Source organism: Lynx rufus, unplaced genomic scaffold (assembly GCF_022079265.1).
Source record: "Lynx rufus isolate CCGP_SWC_20201006 ecotype Redwood Valley unplaced genomic scaffold, mLynRuf1.p SCAF_1, whole genome shotgun sequence".
Classification (NCBI taxonomy): domain Eukaryota; kingdom Metazoa; phylum Chordata; class Mammalia; order Carnivora; family Felidae; genus Lynx; species Lynx rufus.
The window spans coordinates 64,355,763-64,375,236 of NW_025814823.1; the positions used below are offsets into that span (position 1 = coordinate 64,355,763).

Genomic DNA, 19,474 nt, shown 5'->3' on the forward strand with positions numbered 1-19,474 from the left:
TTAATTTATACATAAGTGTATTTATACATAGGTTATATTTAACTTATCATTGAAGGTCTCTGTGTGTTTCTAAAATATTAAAGTTGATTGAATAACATGCCCCAGAAGAGAATTATATATTTTTGACACATGTTTTTCAAATCATATTTTACATGCTTTCAACCACCTTTATTACTTAAAAACCATGGTTTCTAAATCCTAGATGACTCCATTGGATAACATCAATGTAGTTAACTAATTTACCATACAAATTAGTTTTAAAATTTCTCTAATGATTCATTGGTTGTGAGCTGTCATTTTAGGGAAATAATTATAACTTACGTTTTTAAATTTTTGATAATTTACTAGCTTTTGATTGCCACTATAACAAATTACTGCAGATGTAGTGGTTTAATGTACCATTACAGTTCCAGAGACCAGAAATCTGCACTAGGTCTTCTGAGGCTAACATTAAAGGTTATGTTCCTTATGCAGTCTCTAAGGAAGATTCTGTTCCAGACTTTTCCAGCTTCTAGAGACTGCCTGTATTCTATCATCACCACTCCTCTGACTCTACTTTTTTTCCCCCCCGCACTTATAAAGACCCATGGGATTACAATGAGCTCACCAGATAATCCAGATTAATCTTCTCATTTCAAAATTCTTTTCTTTTAAGTTTATTATTTATTTTGAGAGAGAGAGAAAGAGGGAGCATGAGGAGGGGAGGGACAGAGAGAGAGAGGGGAAGAAAGAGAGAGAATCTCAATGAGGGGCTTCATCTCACGAACCCTGAGATCATGACCTGAGCCGAAATCAAGAGTTGGATGTCCAACTGACTGAGCCACCCAGATGTCCCCTCATTTCAAAATTTTTAATGTAATCACATCTGCACACTCCCTTTTACCACATAAGTTAACATACTCACCAGTTTTGAGGATTGGAGTATGGAAATCTGTAGAGAGAGGGAAGCTTTATTCTCTTTACCACAGTAGTGTTCTCTTTTTTATTTTTATCATTTGAGGCACAAAACTTTATCTGTAATTTTAGAAAGAAATATCCTGCACCAAATATAATAAGGATTAATTTTCCTCCAATATATTTTTATGTAACTCTATAACAATATTTTTAATTAAAAAAAGCTCATGATTCTATGCCATGCAAATTAAATTTGAATGATGCATGAATTTTGAGTTGCTAATTTTAATTTGCTTGTTTCTTTATTCTATTACCATAGTTTATGTAGTTTTTAAGACATAAAATGTAGCAATTTAGCTACTTTACTTTTCTAAAATGATGACAATGTTCTTGAGTTCATACCCTCTCCAACTCAGACAAGGAGGTATAATACTAGGTCACATCTAATAACACAGTTCCTAATTAACCTGATTAACCTGATTAACCTCAATTACCTAATATAAATTGATGCTTTTGCCAAGTTCCCTCCTGAGATCTCTTCCCAAGATTGATTAAAATTGACCACCAATTTTTTCCCATTCTTCCTACTGAGGTGGGCAGGCCATTGCCTCTTTCTTTGAACCTAAGTTGGCTCTGTGACTGGCTTTTTCAAATTGAATGCAATAGAAGTGATGCCAAGGGATTTTATGTCTAGGCATCAAGAGATTCATGGTTTCCATTACCCCCTTGGACCACTCCCTCCACGTGACAATTGAATCTTGGTTAGGGTCCTTTGGGATGGCCGGAAGACATTGACCACATTGCTTTCAGCAGTTAGCATAGGATCTTTAATTTTTTATCTATAAACTTTATCATTTAGAGCTGTTTTAGGTTCACAGAAAAATTGAACAGGACGTACAGAAAGTTTTCATACACCCTCTGTCCCCCAACATGCACAACCTCCCCTACACTCAACATGTAACACCAGATATCACAGTTGTTACAATTGATGAATCTACACAGAAATGTCATTATCACCAAAATGCCGTAGTGTTACTTGAGATTGAGTTTTCAGGTTTTGATTCTCTTTTCACTGCAGGGATGGAAACAAATGTTGAGGTCTTCTGTTATCCCTATTAGAAAACCCTTGACTCTGATAACATTGCAATTTCTTGTGCTGTATCATGTTTTTCTAATTACCTTTCCTCTCTTCTTTTTTGTTCATCATGAACCTTTTTTTTTATTCCCTTCTCCTAAAATCTAGTATTTTATGTAAGAACACTTGACCTTTGTTGTATGTGTTTTTTACTGAACTGCATTCTACTCCTTAGTATTCAGATTTAAGGAGCAACCATGCAAGGATTACTTATTATTTGGCTATAACTTCTAAGAATATGTTCATAGTTATATCAACTTAAAATGCCTCAGATGAGAAGACCAAAAAATAGTCTCAATGAGGAGGTACATCTGGAGGGTACATAAGAAGATTCACAGTCATTGCAGAAATATCATCAATGCTATTACCACTCTGGATAAAAAGAAGAACATAGATATCAGTACAAATCAAACTGCCCAAAGGTGACAGATGTTTATAAGCTAAAGACATATGTATAGACATCTCTCTCTGAATGCATATGCTCTAATATTATTTTATATAAAAGGATATATGCTACATATGTTTTTGCTTCTAACTTTCTTTATTCACACAATAGTATAGCGTTGAGATTTTTCCACGTTAGTGTTTAATATCTTTTATAATGACTGTGTAGTTTTCATTTATAAAGGTGTACCATCATTTACATAGCCATGATGGATTGTTAAGGTATTTTCGTATTTTCATCGTTATAAATATATTTAGATGAGCATCTTTTTAACTGTAAATTTGTTTACTACTGAAGCATATGTGAAATATATTATCTTAGCTGTTAGACTCACTTTTGCTAGAGATATAAAGATTTATTTAAGTAAAGTTGATATAAGTTGCCCACTTTACAGATAGGATTTCTTTGTATTCACCTTGGATTTCATTATTTTTTTGGATTTCATTATTTTTATATTATAAATACATTTGATATAGGTCTAGAGTGAATAGACAGATCAATAGATTGATAGGTCAATAGACTGATAAAAGAAAATAATTTTCATATGATTTTCCAGGTCTAATTCATATTCCTCAAGTCTATCATATACTGCCCCCTTATAAGAATCAAAGATGCCTGCAATAGTAAAACAAGAAAGAACTGATAGATTTTATGTAAATGTAAATACATGAATTATGGATTCAAAGGTAGTTATTGTAGTAATAGTAGATGCTCTTTGTGCTGAATCCAATTTATTCTATCTTTAAAATTTGAAGTAACTATTAAAATAATTTTAGTTATCCTAAAATTAATTAAATAATTAAAATAATAATTATTTAATTATTATTAATTATTATTATTATTTAAATATTTAAATATGTTTAATATTTAATTAAATTTAAAAAATTAAATATTATTTAAATATAATTATTATTTAAATAATAATTAAAAATTATTTTAATTTTAGTTATCCTAAAATTATTTCATTTCTTTATTCTCACATGGAGTATAGAGAATGATAGTTTTCTTTAACCTGATTCTCCATTGCTTTACTTTTTGCCACGTAAGAGAAAACTCAGAGAAAAAACTAACATGATATTTTTCTAAAACCTCTTTAACCATAACTTAATTTGGGTTCTCATCAATAAAAGAAAGGATACAGAATTCTCAAAGCTCTTTTTGTCACTTTATAATACAGAAAAAGAAATGCATACATGAAAATAACTTTCCCATATGGCTATGAAGGAGCCATCTAGAATGGCAGCTTTTTATAATTTTGTTGTGACAGAAGTCACTGAACTTTGGATTAAAAAAAAGCATAATTACAAACAATGCTTGTCAAGTGGCCATTGTCAATTAAAAGAAAGAGTTACAATTTGAGAATGGAAATTATTAAAGAAATAAGAAAAGTCATTACCTCCATATACCTTAAATTGTCACCAACCCTACTTAATTATTTGGCAGCTTTTAAAAGTATTTAGGAAGTCAATCATGTGTAACCTATTGATTGCAGCTATTCATAAGCAGTAGAAGCAAACTGCAAACTCTAGGTTAATTGTATTTGAATTGTAAGACATTGACCAGACCTACTGCAAAGAATAAAAGACATATCAGTTTCTCCCCAGGACATACGCCAGGGCTTGAAATAGGATGGGTTTGTATAGGTCTCTCTCAGTAACAGGGCTACTCTTCAGATAACGCAGAGCACTTTAGTCAATAGGAAAGGCAGAACCTATTGCTTTGGAGATGTGATTTCTCTTGGAAATGGCTGATAAATCACAATTACATAAACTGAGGGAAGGCATAACAGATCTATCAGCTGCATAATAATTATCATGGCAGAAGAACCTATTGCATTCTCCAGGTTAGAACTAACAAGTTTTTCAGAGTGTGCAATAAATCAGTTTTGAAAATGCCAAGTCACATCAGGTGTACTAAGCTATTAAGTAGTATTGGTTTACAACAAAACCAGAAATTGAGTATAGAATTTGCTTTAGACACTTCATTTGCAAAGTATATAAGAAATGCTAACAGGTATGGCATATTTGCATATGCAACAATTTCATAAGCTCACTGGAAAAAAAAAATTCAAAGTGCAATGCAAAGTGGTATGATTTCCATTTTAAGGAAATAAAATCAGTTCATGAAATTAGTTTTAAAAGTTAATAATCACTCCTGTAATGGATCATAGTTTTAATATAATATAGAAATTATATTTTTTCTATATAATTAGATAAAAACATTCAATTTAAGCAAAGCCATTCAATTTACTGTGCTATAAACTAACTCCGCGACCAAAGAAGATTCCCATCTTCTTGAGGAATGGGACATTTTTGTTGTGTCAGTGAGAATTTCATTTTTTTCTGGTCTCAGTTTTCTACAGCTATCCCTCAGGATCCATTACTAAAAGTGAAAACTGAGCCTGCAGGTAAGACTATGGACATTCACCCACTTTTACTTCTTTTAATTTATTTATGTGATACGTTACATTCTGTTTCATTAAGGAGAAAAATTCTTTCTAAACAAACAAGCAAACAAACAATACTGTAGACTACAAGGTCTTTTTTTATTCCTAGCCTCTATTCCATGTTGCTAAGAACAGCAAGAATTTATTTATCATTATTTCTTAACATGTTTTCAAGTTTTAATATCTGTGAAACCATGCTTCTGTCTTCATGTTTTAAGTTTTTTCACTTTATATGCTTTCTTACCTCTTAAAGATCAAGTAATGACATCAAAGAAACAAGGATAAAATGATTAGGAAAGGAAAAGTTATGTATATATTTTTTTATTTATTGATTGGGGTTTATATACTCTGACCATTCTATAGGGCATTTTTTTTAGTTAATTATAACTGTTGTCTAGATAACTGATAATAAAATGGTAGATTTTTACTTGTAAGTAATGTACTTATATATCTTTTAGGACCTGTTTAGGGTACTAGATTATTAAACAGTGTTGCAGCCCATTTGCTTTAGTTTAGTCCATACCCAATTTTTGGTTACTTATACATAACTCTGTAAAAATTTTCAAACATTTGTAAAAGAAAATCAGAGTGTATCTTTTATGCAAAGTCTGACTATAAAGGGATGTTGACATGTTTTAGTGGAGTAACAACCAAATATGCCTAATCCCACAAAATAATTACTACACAAAACTTCAATTTTATTTCAATGAAGTTGTTAGTATTTAAGACATCTTCCTTGAATTTGACATGTGTGTTTGCACATTATTTGAATATCCATATTGGTGGCAAATTTGTGGATGAGTTTGATTTTGTAAAATAGTAAACTCTCTAGTCCAGAGAACAATGTGGATTATTAAAATGCCTATTAACCTACTTGTGAAGGAGGAACTCTCCAATTCCATAATGGTTTGTCATCTGATTCTCAAAGCATGTTCCAAGGGGAATGAAAACATTTGTTTTGTTCTTTGTTGTTGAAGTACAGTAAAATGCACAGATCTTAGGCATGCAATTTGATGCTTTACAACAAATGCTAAATCTGTGTACTCCACATCCCTCATCATTCATTCAGCAAACATTTATTGAATGCCAAGTGTGAACCCCTAGTTGCTAGAGATACGGTTATGAGTCAGATCAAATTATTACCCAGACGAATGGGTTTGTCATTAAGTGATATAGAGCCTCTTTAATATAAATATTTACAGGAAGGAGAAGTAGCAAGAGAGTGAATCACTTCTACTTGGGGAAGCAGATTTGGAAAGACTGCCTATCAGATTGATATTTTTGCCCTGCCTCCCTGTTACCACTTTATGAACTGGCATGGAAAATGAGGTTTACTTAAAAAGAAGACACCAAATTTGCATGGTAATTCAGGTCTCAGCAACCTAGGACCAAAGGCTCTTTCTTGAAATATATTTTCTCAGTTGGTTCATGGGTAAATGTCATGGAACTTGTTCAATGTCATCAGATTCACTATAATCCCCCAAACAGTTGGGTTTACATCATTGTTTTTTTTTAATGTTTATTTTATTTTTGAGAGAGAGAGCTCACACACACAGGGGTGGTGGGGGGAAGGCCAGAAAGAGAGGGGACAGAAGATCTGAAACAAGCTCTGTGCTGACAGTAGAGAGCCTGATGGGGGGCTCAAATCTCTAGCTGTGAGATCATGACTGAGCTGAAGTCAGAGGCTTAACCAACCGAGCCACACAGGAGCCCCTACATCAGTGTTAATAATAACCTTCTCATAAATTTTATTCCATAGTAACTTAAATTTCCATATTGACGTTTTCTTTTCCTTTTTATTTCAAATGTCAAAGTTTGCTAGGTCCCATTAAGGAAATTGATAAAATGGTTGTCCAAATCAAATAAACTTGAAACTTGCCTAATGAAAGGGCTGCGGCAAGGATACAATTTAGAGTGAAATCTTCTTAGAAAAGATTTCCTTATTATTGATGAATGAAGGGTGTCTTATTATTCCTAACATGTTTAAACCTGAGAGTAACATTGTTGAGAAATAAATCCAGAGTTTTGACAATTAACTCTGCAACAAATTTAAAATAAATAAGTTAGAAGAGCTTGGAGCTGAAATTTAAAGGTGGGTTCAAAACAAAAAACACGAGTGTGATGGCTATTGAGGAGGCCACCTTTTGGGAAGAGCACTGGGTGTTGTATGGAAACCAGTTTGACAATAAATTTCATATTTATGGAAACCAAAAACAAAACAAAACAAAAAACACGATTTTCTTTTGAGGTATTAGAATGAGCAATTAAAAGAGTTTTTCTTGACTAGAAAGCTAAAAATGTTAGTGATATAACATTCAGGCATTTCAGATAACGAAAATGTTAGCACAGTGAATTTAATATATAAGAATTTATGTAAATAAGTTATTAATGAGAGTGATGCTCCTAGGAATTCTATGCATTAATAAATTGATCTAAATAAATGGTATCTACAACTTATTATTTACCTGAAATTTATTAAAATTTTAATCATTTGAGAGTGACACTTTTGTTCAAAATTGATTTTTTAGGTACATAATTAAATGGCCAAATTTTACTGAAAGCTGCCATTTTTAAATCAGGAAAATCATGCTTTAACTCTGCTCTAAATTTAGCAAAGATTCTTTATCAGAATTTGATGGCTCAAACTTCAAATTACAGGGACACAGACCTAGAGGTTTTACAAAAATACTTCAGCAGAACTGGAACAAAACAGCTCTATTTTACAACCATAAATGTTCACTGATGCCATTTTGCCACTTGTAATATGTTAAGCTATTAATAGAAAAGTCGTGGGATAGCCGGAGGTCATTTCTCACTCTAAATCGTGTGTTTCAACCATGACTGCACATTGGAACCACCTGGGAGTTTTAAAAATTACCGATGTCAGGGTTCCACCCTTGAAATTTTTATGAAATTGGTCTGAGACACAGCTGGACATCAGGACTGCCAGCCACGGTTGAGAAACATTGCTCTAGAGAAACTTGAAATGTGAGAAGCTTGGAGATTTTAAAGGAGACCTCAGAGACAACTATGCCACAGAAATTATGGCAAAATAAGTGTTGTACATTGCTGGAAGATAGAACACAGTGTCAGCTAGGGAAGATGCCCAGAGAGGGGTTTCTTCAAATTTGTTACAGTGTTTATCATAGATTTTCTGTTCAGAGAACATCTGAGAACAACAAAGAAATTCTCAATAAAACCAATTATGTTAATATTTTTGGTTCATAAAATTTTGATAATACAGGGAATGTAGAGCCTCTCCAATCAGTGATGTTGTTAAATATCAAAATAACACTTTGAGAACACCTGAAATGTCAGTTAAATTATAACAAGGTATTTCTGTTATGCGGTGGGATCATTGCTTTACTTTTGCTCTATTTTTCTGTTAATGTTTTAACCAAATAGTTATGAGTTCATATTCTTTTATAAGCAATCTAGAATTTCCACAAAATAAATGGGACCACAAAAAGTTTACCCCAGTTTCTGTGGAGTCCATAAATAATTGCTTTCAGGGGATGTTTAAATGAAATTATTTCCCTGACTGAAGGGATTGGGGATTGGTAAAGATTTGTCCTTTGTGAGTAATAAGAAGAGTGTACTTGGATATAAAAATAGTAAAGAAATAATTAGCTCTTTTTTTTAGAAAAAAAAAAAAGCTAAATTCCATGTTTAACAAAGTTAATGAGTCCCTAAATTCCTAAAGCTGAATATTGGTGTGTAAAAGAGCACTCCAAACCAATAGAGAATAACCCTAATATTCATGGATATTTAGCTACAACCTAATTTCTTCATATCATTCGGTATCTCCTAGGTTTAAATCAAACAGATATGTTACTTACTAAAAGGCCCAAAATAAGTTTTACTTTTCTGACAATGTCCTTTATTAATGGGTTATTTAATTTTTTTTTAATCTTTATTTATATTTGAGAGAGAGAGAGACAAAGCATGAGCAGAAGAGGGGCAGAGAGAGGGAGACACAGAATCTGAAGCAGGCTCCAGGCTCTGAGCTGTCAGTACAGAGCCTGACGTGGGGCTCGAACTCTCAGACTGCAGACCTGAGCTGAAGTCGGACACTTAACTGACTGAGCCACCCAGGTGCCCCATTAATGGGTTATTTTTGAGAAGTCATTTATCAGGAACAAATTAAACTTACATTTTCAAAATTGTACGTTGGGTCAGTTGACCAGATCTTTAATCTCTTTTATGTTTCCAGCTAAGTTTGGTTACTGAGACACATGTGTTTAGAAATAGTTGTTTGGAGCACACGTGTTATTAATTGCTTTTTGAAGGGACTAGTGTAAGCTAGTTACTTTTTAAGGTGCTTGGTGTTTTGCCTATTCACACTATCATTTATAGTGAATATTTTGCAAGACTGTAGCTATATAATCATTTTGTGTAACAGTAACTGAATATGAAAGAGTTGAAAAGACAAGATTTTAAGTATGGGTTGAAGAGTCTGAACTTTAAGTAACTAGCAGATAATGTAAAAAAAAAAAAAAACCAGTCTTCGTGGAAGATTAATTTTTCTTTTGGGGGATAATTTTTGTAGAACAAATATGAATTGAAAAAGGGAGGCAGAAGCTTAAGGGGAAAAGATGGCTAGGTAAACTTGTAAAGTTTTGGACCTTGAAAGGACAGAATATTTTCAAGGACTTGAAAATAGGAAACATTATTCTGTGATGTTAGAGGATAAGGGCGGCCATATGCTAATCTAACCATATACTATGCTAATTGCTGTATCTCCAATCAGCTCCTTTAAAGTGATTTGATACAAATCACCTTGAATATTTACTAAATGAATGTTAGATGGTGGATTGGGGTGAAGGTATGGCTGAATGTTGGAGTAGTGAAAATGGGGAAAATAGAAAGGATGTTGAAGATTTACTCCGATTTTGTTACATTAGGTTTCTTATTTATTTATAGTTATTTATTTTATTTTATTTTATTTTATTTTATTTTATTTTATTTTATTTTATTTTATTTTATTTTATTTTATTTTATTTTATTTTATTTTATTTTATTTTATTTTAAAGAGAGAGAAGGCACATGAGCAGAAGGAAAGGGACAGAGAGAGAGAGAATGAATCTTAATCAGGCTTTATGCTTAGGGCGGAGCCCGGCCTGGGGCACGATCCTACGCTCCTGAGATCATGACCTGAGCCAAAATCAAGAGTTGGACATTCAGCCAACTGAGCCACCTAGGCAACCCAACATTAGGTTTTGATAGAACAAACCTGGAAAGACAAAACAAAAGAAACAGAAAGAAAAAATGGAGCCCAGAGGAGGCCAAAACTCCCTACAAAGTGTTACTCAGGCATCCGTTGGCTTCCTTGCACCATGCAAAAGCAGCTTGTCCAGAGTAGAGTTTTCCAGAGTTAATGGGGCCAGCTCTTCATTCTCCATTTCCCTAGTTCACAGTCCTAAGGCCTCAGAGGAGAATTAGGTACTCTTAGGAGAGAGGGTGGGCCAACTCTATGTCATTTTTAGTTTCATCTTTCAAATTACTCTTATTCACAGATGTTGAGTAATCAGGCTGGGAAAATAAAATAAAAGCAAGCAGACTTGGTTTGAGGGGCATGTGATTGGCTTCAGGATAGTGCTTCTTTAGCAGCAAGTGAATCCTGGTGGACAATGCACGAGCTTCCTCCTAATCCAAAATAAACAGCATTTGTTTCACTAGAAAATTGCAAATACAGGGGCGCCTGGGTGGCTCAGTTGGTTAAGCGTCCAACTTCAGCTCGGGTCATGATCTCACGGTTTGTGAGTTCGAGCCCCATGTTGGGCTCTGTGCTGACAGCTCAGAGCCTGGAGCCTGCTTCGGATTCTGTGTCTCCTCTTCTGTCTGCCCGGCTTATGCTCTGTCTCTCTCTGTCTCTCAATAATAAATAAATGTTAAAAAAGTTAAAAAAAAATTGCAGATACATCAAAGGGTAACTTGACATCAAATATACAGATTACTATAAAAATATTCCCCCCCCTTTTATTTTATACATGCATGTGTAATTCCTGCCTCATTGGAAGAGGGCTGAATAAAAGCTTTATGTAATGTTTTGTGTCACATCTGTATAAGGTTTTTGTTGTTGTTGTTTTTTGGGTAAGAAGAGTAGAAAGCGGAGAACGTTAATTTCAGATGGCTTTAAGCAAATGTTAGAAAGGTGAATATCCCTAGACTTCCAAATATCTGTTGGCTACTTGACATTTACAAACACTGTACTAGAGAAGCTTTCTACCTTCGCAGTATTAGGGTTCTGGCAGCAAGCAAAGGATGTGTGGAATGAAATATGCTGTTCAAATATAGTAAAGGAAGAGAAGACTATTTTTTTAAATATGAAATTTATTGTCAAATTGGTTTCCATACAACACCCAGTGCTCATCCCAACAGGTGCCCTCCTCAGTGACCATCACCCACCCCCCCCCACCCCCATCAACCCTTCAGTTTATTCTCAGTTTTTAAGAGTCTCTTGTGGTTTTGCTCTCTCCCTCTCTTCTTTTTCCTTCCCCTCCCCCATGGTCTTCTGTTAAGTTTCTCAGGATCCACATAAGAGTGAAAACATATGGTATCTGTCTTGAGAAAAGACTATTTGTAACCACTATTGAGGAAAATCACGAGTACCAAATCTTTCTGTTGTTTTAAATGACCAACAAAAGCACTGCACAAAGTTATAGTCTGTTATTTAATGTTTATTTATTTCTGAGAGAGACAGAGAGAGAGAGAGAGACAGAGTACAAGCAGGGGAGGAACAGAGAGAGAGGGAGACACAGAATCTGAAGCAGGCTCCAGGCTCTGAGCTGTGGGCATGGAGCCCAATGTGGGACTCAAACTCACAAACTGTGAGATCATGACCTGATCAGACTCTTAACTGACTGAGCCACTCAGGTGCCACTATAGTCTGTTATTTAAAATATTCGGAACTCTTAGCTCCATTTCTAACATCAAACTTTAAGGTCTTCACAGTTTTTGAGTGGCAGATTATCTATTTAAATGAGGAAGCACTATGATTTAAATTCCTGAGTGTGCCCTATTGAAACTGAGAACAGAAGGCCATGCTAATAAGAAAGGTAGTATTTTAAGGATTGCTTAAGGATGCAAGCTGGGGACCTACTAGCTGTAATTCTTTAATTCTAGTATATGTGCACCATCCAGTTGCAGGCAAACAAAATGTGTATTTCCAAGCTGTATGTTTTAGCAACAGAAGAAATCCAACATAACCAATATTAAATTCCCAAATAGTATGCAAACTCATGTCAATCATTACTTTAATCTAACATGTCAGCTGGAGGAAAGAACTCTGAGCAGCATGTGTAGTTGATTGTGATGAATGTTTATGTGTACACAGATGTCATTTCAGAAATTTGGAAATATGGAAATAACTCTAGGGTTTCTAGTTACTATGTTTATTAAGTTCTATAAGTTGTCTAAATTCAAAAATAAAAATAGTTTGCAAAATATAATGCATGCTATATTTGACATCTATCTCTCTGTTTCTATTTACCTATGTATTTCTCCCCCACCCACACATGCAAGTACTCTTACTTATGTGTATGTGTGTATACATATATATATATATGTATATATCTACAGCTACATGTATATACACCCCCACACATACATATATAAGGGTATACACCAAAATAGTATACATGGTTATTGTCCTTTTAAAGCTTATTTATTAAGTTTGTGAGAGACACAGAGAGAGAGAGAGAGAGAAAAGCAGAGAGAGAATCCGAAGCAGACTCTGTGCTGTCAGTACAGAGCCTGACACAGGGCTTGATCTCACAAACCATGAGATCACAACATGAGCCAAAATCAAGAGTTGGATGCTTAACTGACTGAGCCACTCAGGTGCCCCTATGAATGGTTATTGTTAATATTAGTATGTAGATTACCTTCATTTTCTACTTTTTACATATCTGTATTAATTGCAAATTTAAAAATAAGCCTGTGTTACTTTTTAAAAAATGAGAGATAAAAAATTTCTCAATTTTGGTAAATAAAAAAAGAATACTTAGGTCAAAACATTCTTAGGAGTCCCTAATTTATATCTAAAAAGGGTTTTCAATAAAGAGATATTCCTAATACCATTAAGAATATCCACAATCACATGCAACTTGAATATTTTTTGCTGTTGTTATTGGAGGGATATATTTAACATTATTTAAATGACTTGAAAATTTGTTCAGATTTTCCAGAACATATAAAAAAGGAAAACTTTCCAATTTATTTCATGAAATTAACAAAACTTTGATCATAAATGGTATATTTTTATCATTTTCTAATTGGTTATTGCTAGTTTAAGGAAATACATTTCCTTAAATTTTTATATGCAGATATTGTATCCAGTGATCTTGCTAGTTATACTTACTTATTAATTCTAACATTTAAAATTTTCTGCATATCCAATGCAGTTTGCAAATAATTTTGACCAGTGTATTTCCTTTTTGCCAATACTTAGGCACTTTTTAAAATTTTCTTTTATTGAACTGGCTGGGGAATCTTGTCCTGTTTCTGATCTCAGAAGGAAAGCTTTCAATATCCCCTTATTAATTATGATATTTGCATAGGTTTTTATGTCTCTCTCTAATCAGGTTAAAGAAATTTGTTGTATTCCTCATTTATACATTTAAAAAATCCAATTTTGTGCATCCTCTGAGATTAGATTTTCAAACAGTTAATGTTGAAAATTACACTGATTGATTTTGTGATATTAAAACAATCTTGTATTATTGGAATAAACCTGTTGTTTTGCATTTATCATAGTTTTTACTGAACTGTAATTCACATACCAAAAAGTTTACCCGTTAAGAATGTTCAATTCAGTGAATAGTGTATTCATAAGTTATGTAATGATTGCCACAAATTCCAGAAGAGTTTTATCACTGAAAGACACCAAATTCTTATTTGAAAGATCTCTTATTTGAAAGATCATATTAACTCCCCTCCCCAGCCCCTGGCAATGACTGATTTACCTTCTGTCTCTGTAGATTTGCTGTTTCTGGACATCCCATAAAAGTAGAATCATACAATACCTTCCGTGTCAGGTTTTATTCACTTTACAATGTTTTCAAGGTCCATTTATGTTGCAGATGTATTTCATGCCTTATTATGGTTGATAAAAAGTGGAGATGCCACTTGTTTATCCATTCATCAATTGATCGGCATTTGGGCTGTTTCTGCTTTTTGGCTATTATGGATAAAGGTGCTATAAACATTTATGTACACGTTTTGGGTAGACATATGTTTTCAATTCTCTTAGATATATACATAGGAGTAAAATTTCTGGGGCATTTGGTAACACCATGTTTAACTTTGGTGAGGAAATGCAAAACTGCTTTCCAAAGTGGCTGTACCATTTTACATTCCCACTAGAAAAGGATGAGGGATTGTCTCTACCTCCTCACCCTCACTTTTTATTTTCTATCTTTTGACCTTAACCTTCCTAGTGAGTATAAAATGGTATCCCATTGTAATTTTGATTTTCATTTCCCTCATGACTATTAATGTTGAGCATCTTTTTATGTGTTTTTTTTTGTGTATTTGTATATCATCTTTGGAGAACTATCTATTCAAACCATTTTCCCATTTTTAATTGTTGAGTTGTAAGGGTTCTATATATATTCTGAATACAAGTCCCTTATGAGATGTATGATTTGTAAACATTTTCAACCATCCTGTGTGCAGTCTTTTCATTTTCTTGATGATCTATTTTACACACAAAACATTGAATGTTGATTAACTACGATGTATTACTTTCTTTTGGTGCTTATAATCTGGTGTCACCTATAAGAAGCCCTGTTCTAATCCAAGGTCATGAAGATTTGTATTTATCTTTTCTTATAAGAGTTTTATACTTTTAGCTCTTACACTTAGGTTTTTGATCCACTTTGGGTTACCGCTTGTATATGATGTAAGGTCAGAATCTAATTTCACCCTTTTGCATGTGTGTATACAATTTTCTCAGCACTATTTGTTGAAAAGACTATTATTTCCCTGTTGAATTACCTTGCCACCCCTGTCAAGAATCAGTTGACTATAAATATCTTTAAGCCGGTCCCACACTGATATAATTACTCTAGCTTTGTAGAAAGTTCGGAAATCAGGAAGGGTGAGCCTTTCAATTTTGTTGGTCTTTTTCAAGCTTGTTTAGACTATTCTGGGACCTTGGCTATGTCAGTTTCCTTTTGCTGAAATAACAGCTTGCCATAAATTTATTATTTTACAGTGCTGCAGATAATGGCCTAACATCAAGGTGTCAGCAGCAAGGCTGTGTCTCTTCTGGAGTCTCTGGAGAAGAATCTGTTTCTTTGCTTTTTCCAGCTCCTAGAGGCCATCTGCACTCTGTAGCCTGTGGTCCCTCCCTTGTGTTTGTCCAACATTGTCCATTATCCAGTCTGTTTCTCTGACACTACTACTCACACCTCCCTCTTTCATTAGTAAGGATTGTGTTGGGCCAACCCAGATCATCCATGATAATTTGTCCAACTGAAATTTGTTAATGTAATCATGTCTAAGTCTCTTTAATCATGTAAACTAAAATATTCCTAGGTTCTGGGACATGGACATCTTTTGGGAGCCGTGTTCTGTTATCACACTTGCATTTCCGTATGAATATTAGGAGCAACCTGTCCATTTCTGCAAAAACAGTCAACTAAAATTTTGATAAAGATTGTGGTGAATCTGAAGAACAATTTGAGGTATATTGCCGCCTTAATAACATGAAGTCCTCAGATCCATATGAACATGGCATGTTTTTCCATTTAATTTCTTTCAGTGATACTTTGTAGTTTTCATTGTATAGGTTTTATACTTTAAGTTACTCATTTCTCATTTTTGAGATGCTATTTTAAATGCAATTATTTTCTTTATTTTAGTTCCTGTAATCAATCACTCGTACTTACAATATATAATCCTTTTTATATGTTACTGTGTTCAATTTGATAGCATTTTATTGTGGATTTTTGTTTCTATAGTCATAACGGATAATGGTGTGTGGGTTTTCTTTCTTTTAATATCTTTGTCACAGTTTTTGGTATCAGACATCCTAGGATGAACTGGAATGCGTTCTTTCCCAGTCGATTTTTTGGAGGAGTTTGTGAAGGACAAAGGTGATCACTTTTCTATTAACATTTGGTAAAATTCACCAGGAAAGCCATCTGGCTTTTGGGCCATTTGGGCTTTTTCTTTGCAGAAAGCATGTTGATTACTAATTCAACCTCTTTACTTATTACAGATCCATTCAGGTTTTATGTTTCTCCTTAAGACAGTTTTGGTAGTTTGGGTCTTTGTAGGAAGTTGTTCATTTTATGTATATTACCTAATTTTTTGGCATATAATTATTCATAGTATTCTCTTATATTCCTTTTTGTGTCTGGGAGGTCAGTAGTGATGGCTCCCATTTCATTCCTTGCTTTAGTCGTTTGAGTCTTGTCTCTCATATTTTTTGTCAGTATAGCTAAAGGTTTTGTTTGTTTTTGTTTTTTTTTTTATCATAAGACCAACTTAGGCTTCATTGATTTTTCTCTTCTGTTTTCTTATTATATAATTCATTTATTTACACTATAATCATGATCATTTCCTTTCTTTTGCTTGTTTTAGATTTAGTTTTTTCTCTTTCTGTTTTTTAAAATGGAACATTGGGCTATTTCTATTATTTTTTCCTTATTCTTTTTATTTTCTATTCTTCAAAATGGGTAATCTCGATTGCTTATCTTCAGGTTTTCTGATTCTTTCTTCTGTCAATTGAAATTGGCTATTGAGCCCCTCTTGTGAAATTTTAAACTTTTGTCTAGTAAAGTCAACATCTCAGCCTCCTCAGGAACAGTTCTATTGACTGTTCATTGCCATGTGTATGGACAGTGCTTTCTTCTTTCTTTGCATGTATTGTATTGTTTTATTGAAAACTGGACATGTTAGAGAATATAATGGGACAACTCAAAGTCAGATTTGCCCTTCCCTAGGGCTTTTTCCCTCATGTTGATGTTTGTTGTTTGTGTTGCTGCTTACTTAATGACTTTTTGAAACTAATTCTATTCACTTTCATTAGTGGCCACTAAAGTTTCCATTCAGTTGCATTTGTGTTTAATGATTTTATGGAGATTTTCCTAAATTTCTTGAACCAAAGAAAGTCCTGTGTTTACTGAGAAACTCTGTGTGTGTGTGTGTGTGTGTGTGTGTGTGTGTGTGTGTGTACTGAAGGATACACCTTCAGCATCCTATAGGCAGTTGATACTATGCCTTAGACTTCACTTCTTGCTTGTGCAGTTCCTCAGGTTCATGGAGGGGTATGATGGGAGGAGGGCCTTCTCAGGCCTTCATGGGCATATGTGCAACCCTGAACATGGCTACGGCTTTCAGATCCATACATATATCAATCACAAATATCACCATAAAACTCACTATTCTTACTGAGATTCCATTGTTTTTCTTGAAAAAAAAAAAAAAAACAACAACACGTTGCAGATTGCTGTAAGAAATTAGTTCATTTCCAAAGCTCTGAAAATTAGATTTTGACAATTTTGCCATACTCTCATTGCTTTAATGGGAGAGGAAATTTTCACAAATCTTTATTCCACCATATCTACTGATGTTACTCCCATTGATACTGTTGATGTACCACTGGAGTCACTTTTCTAATATTTTATCTAGGGTCTTAACATCTACATTTTTGATGAAGATTATAGCTTTCCTTCTTGTAATGTCTTAGGTTTTACATACAGAGGTGATGTGGGCCTGAGGCCAAATTATGAACTATTTTCTCCTTTTTTGTAATTCTCTGGAAGGGTTTGTATAAAACTGGTGTTGCTTCATCCTTAAATATTTGACATAATCATGGTGAAGACACATGAGCCAGAAATTTTCTTGATGAGAACATTTTTAAGTGTGGATTTGATTTACTTAATACACATGAGACTATTCAAACTTTCTCTTTTGTCTGAGTTTTATTTTGAAACACACTGCTGTTATTAATTGTTATTAATATTCCCTTAACCATTCTTGGTGTCTATCAGATCTATAATGATATATAATCTTATCCCTTTTCCATTCCTTACATTAATTATTTAAATGAATCTCTGTACTTATTTGTAGATTATAAAATGATTTGTAGAGATTATAAAATGAATCTTTCTACTTATTTGTAATTATTATTTTCCAGATACTCTCCAATTGTGTTGAGAATACCTATCAGAATATAATTACTTCAGAATATTTTTAATGTATTTTTAAAAAGATTAGATAATTCATGATGGCCAAATCTTAGAACCAACCAATATGTCTTTCAATAGGTGAATGGATGAATAAACTGTGGCACATCAAATAGAATATTATTCAGCACTGTAAAGAAATGAGCTATCAAGCCATGCAAAGACATGGAGGAACCCTGAATTCATATTGCTAAGTGAAAGAAGACAACCTGAAAAGTCTGCATACTGTATAATTTCAACTACATGGCATTCTGGCAACAGCAAAATTATGGAAAGAGTAGAAAGATCACTGTTTGCCAAGGGTTAGGGGAGGGCGAGGGATGAATAGGCAGAGCACAGAGGATTTTCAGTGCAGTGAAAATACCCTGTATTGTATTGTAATAACGGCTACATGTCATTATACATTTGTCTAAAATTTCAGAAAGTGCGACACTAACAGTGAGCACTTATGCAAACTATGGACTTTGGGCAATTATGATGTGTCAATGTTGATTTATCAGTTGTAAAACATGTATCACTCTGGTGGAGGATGTGGATAATGGAGGGAGCTAGGCATGGGTATGGATGGGGGGTGGGAGAGGAGAGGTATATGAAAAATCTCTGGGCCTTCCTGTTAATTTTGTTTTAAACCAGAAATTGCCCTAAAAAATTGTTTTTGGGAAAAAGACAAAAAAACTTTAAAAAAGGTGAAACTTAATCCATTTACTAGAAAGCAAGTGAAACATCAGCATATAAAAATACTGTCACTGGTGTGTATTTTTTACATACTATTAGTAAAAACAAAAATACTATTAGGTGTTTTCTCCTTGATGCATTCAAGAAGAGAAGGATATAGATGAGTGGTCTCTCTAATGAAACAAGTAGTTTTTGTTCAGGTGTCTGAATGGACTAACTAAATTAAAATAACATTACAAGAGGTGTTTCTGTGTGTGTGCTATTGTGCACACATCCTGGTAGTTTAGAAATTTAGAAGAACGTGCTTTGAATAAGTTATGCACAGTTTACTTACTATTATCTTAAGAGTGAATGAAATAGTAGGAACTCATTGTTGCAGTGCTTTCTCTATGGAATAATACTTTTTAAAATCTAAGAGTGCCTTCTAACTGCTTTATTTATAAAAAATGCTTTAATTTAGTCTGAATTAAAGTGTTCCTCCAATGAACATATTTTCTGTTTTTATAGCGTTTTTAAAAACTTTGAGCCATATCAAACACACACACACACACACACACACACACACACACACACAGCTATAAACAAGATAGAGTCCTAAAGGACAAGTGTCTATAGTTTTCATTCATTCATTCACTCATTCATTTATTCATTCAACAAATACAAGAATTTGATCCCAGGCT

At 33.6% G+C, this 19,474-nt stretch overlaps 1 protein-coding gene across 1 annotated transcript in view; it reads left to right on the forward strand.

Moving 5' to 3' along the window:
* GPC5 (glypican 5) overlaps nucleotides 1–19,474 on the forward strand; it is a 682,201-nt gene that overhangs the window by 589,475 nt on the left and 73,252 nt on the right. The window lies entirely within an intron of this gene.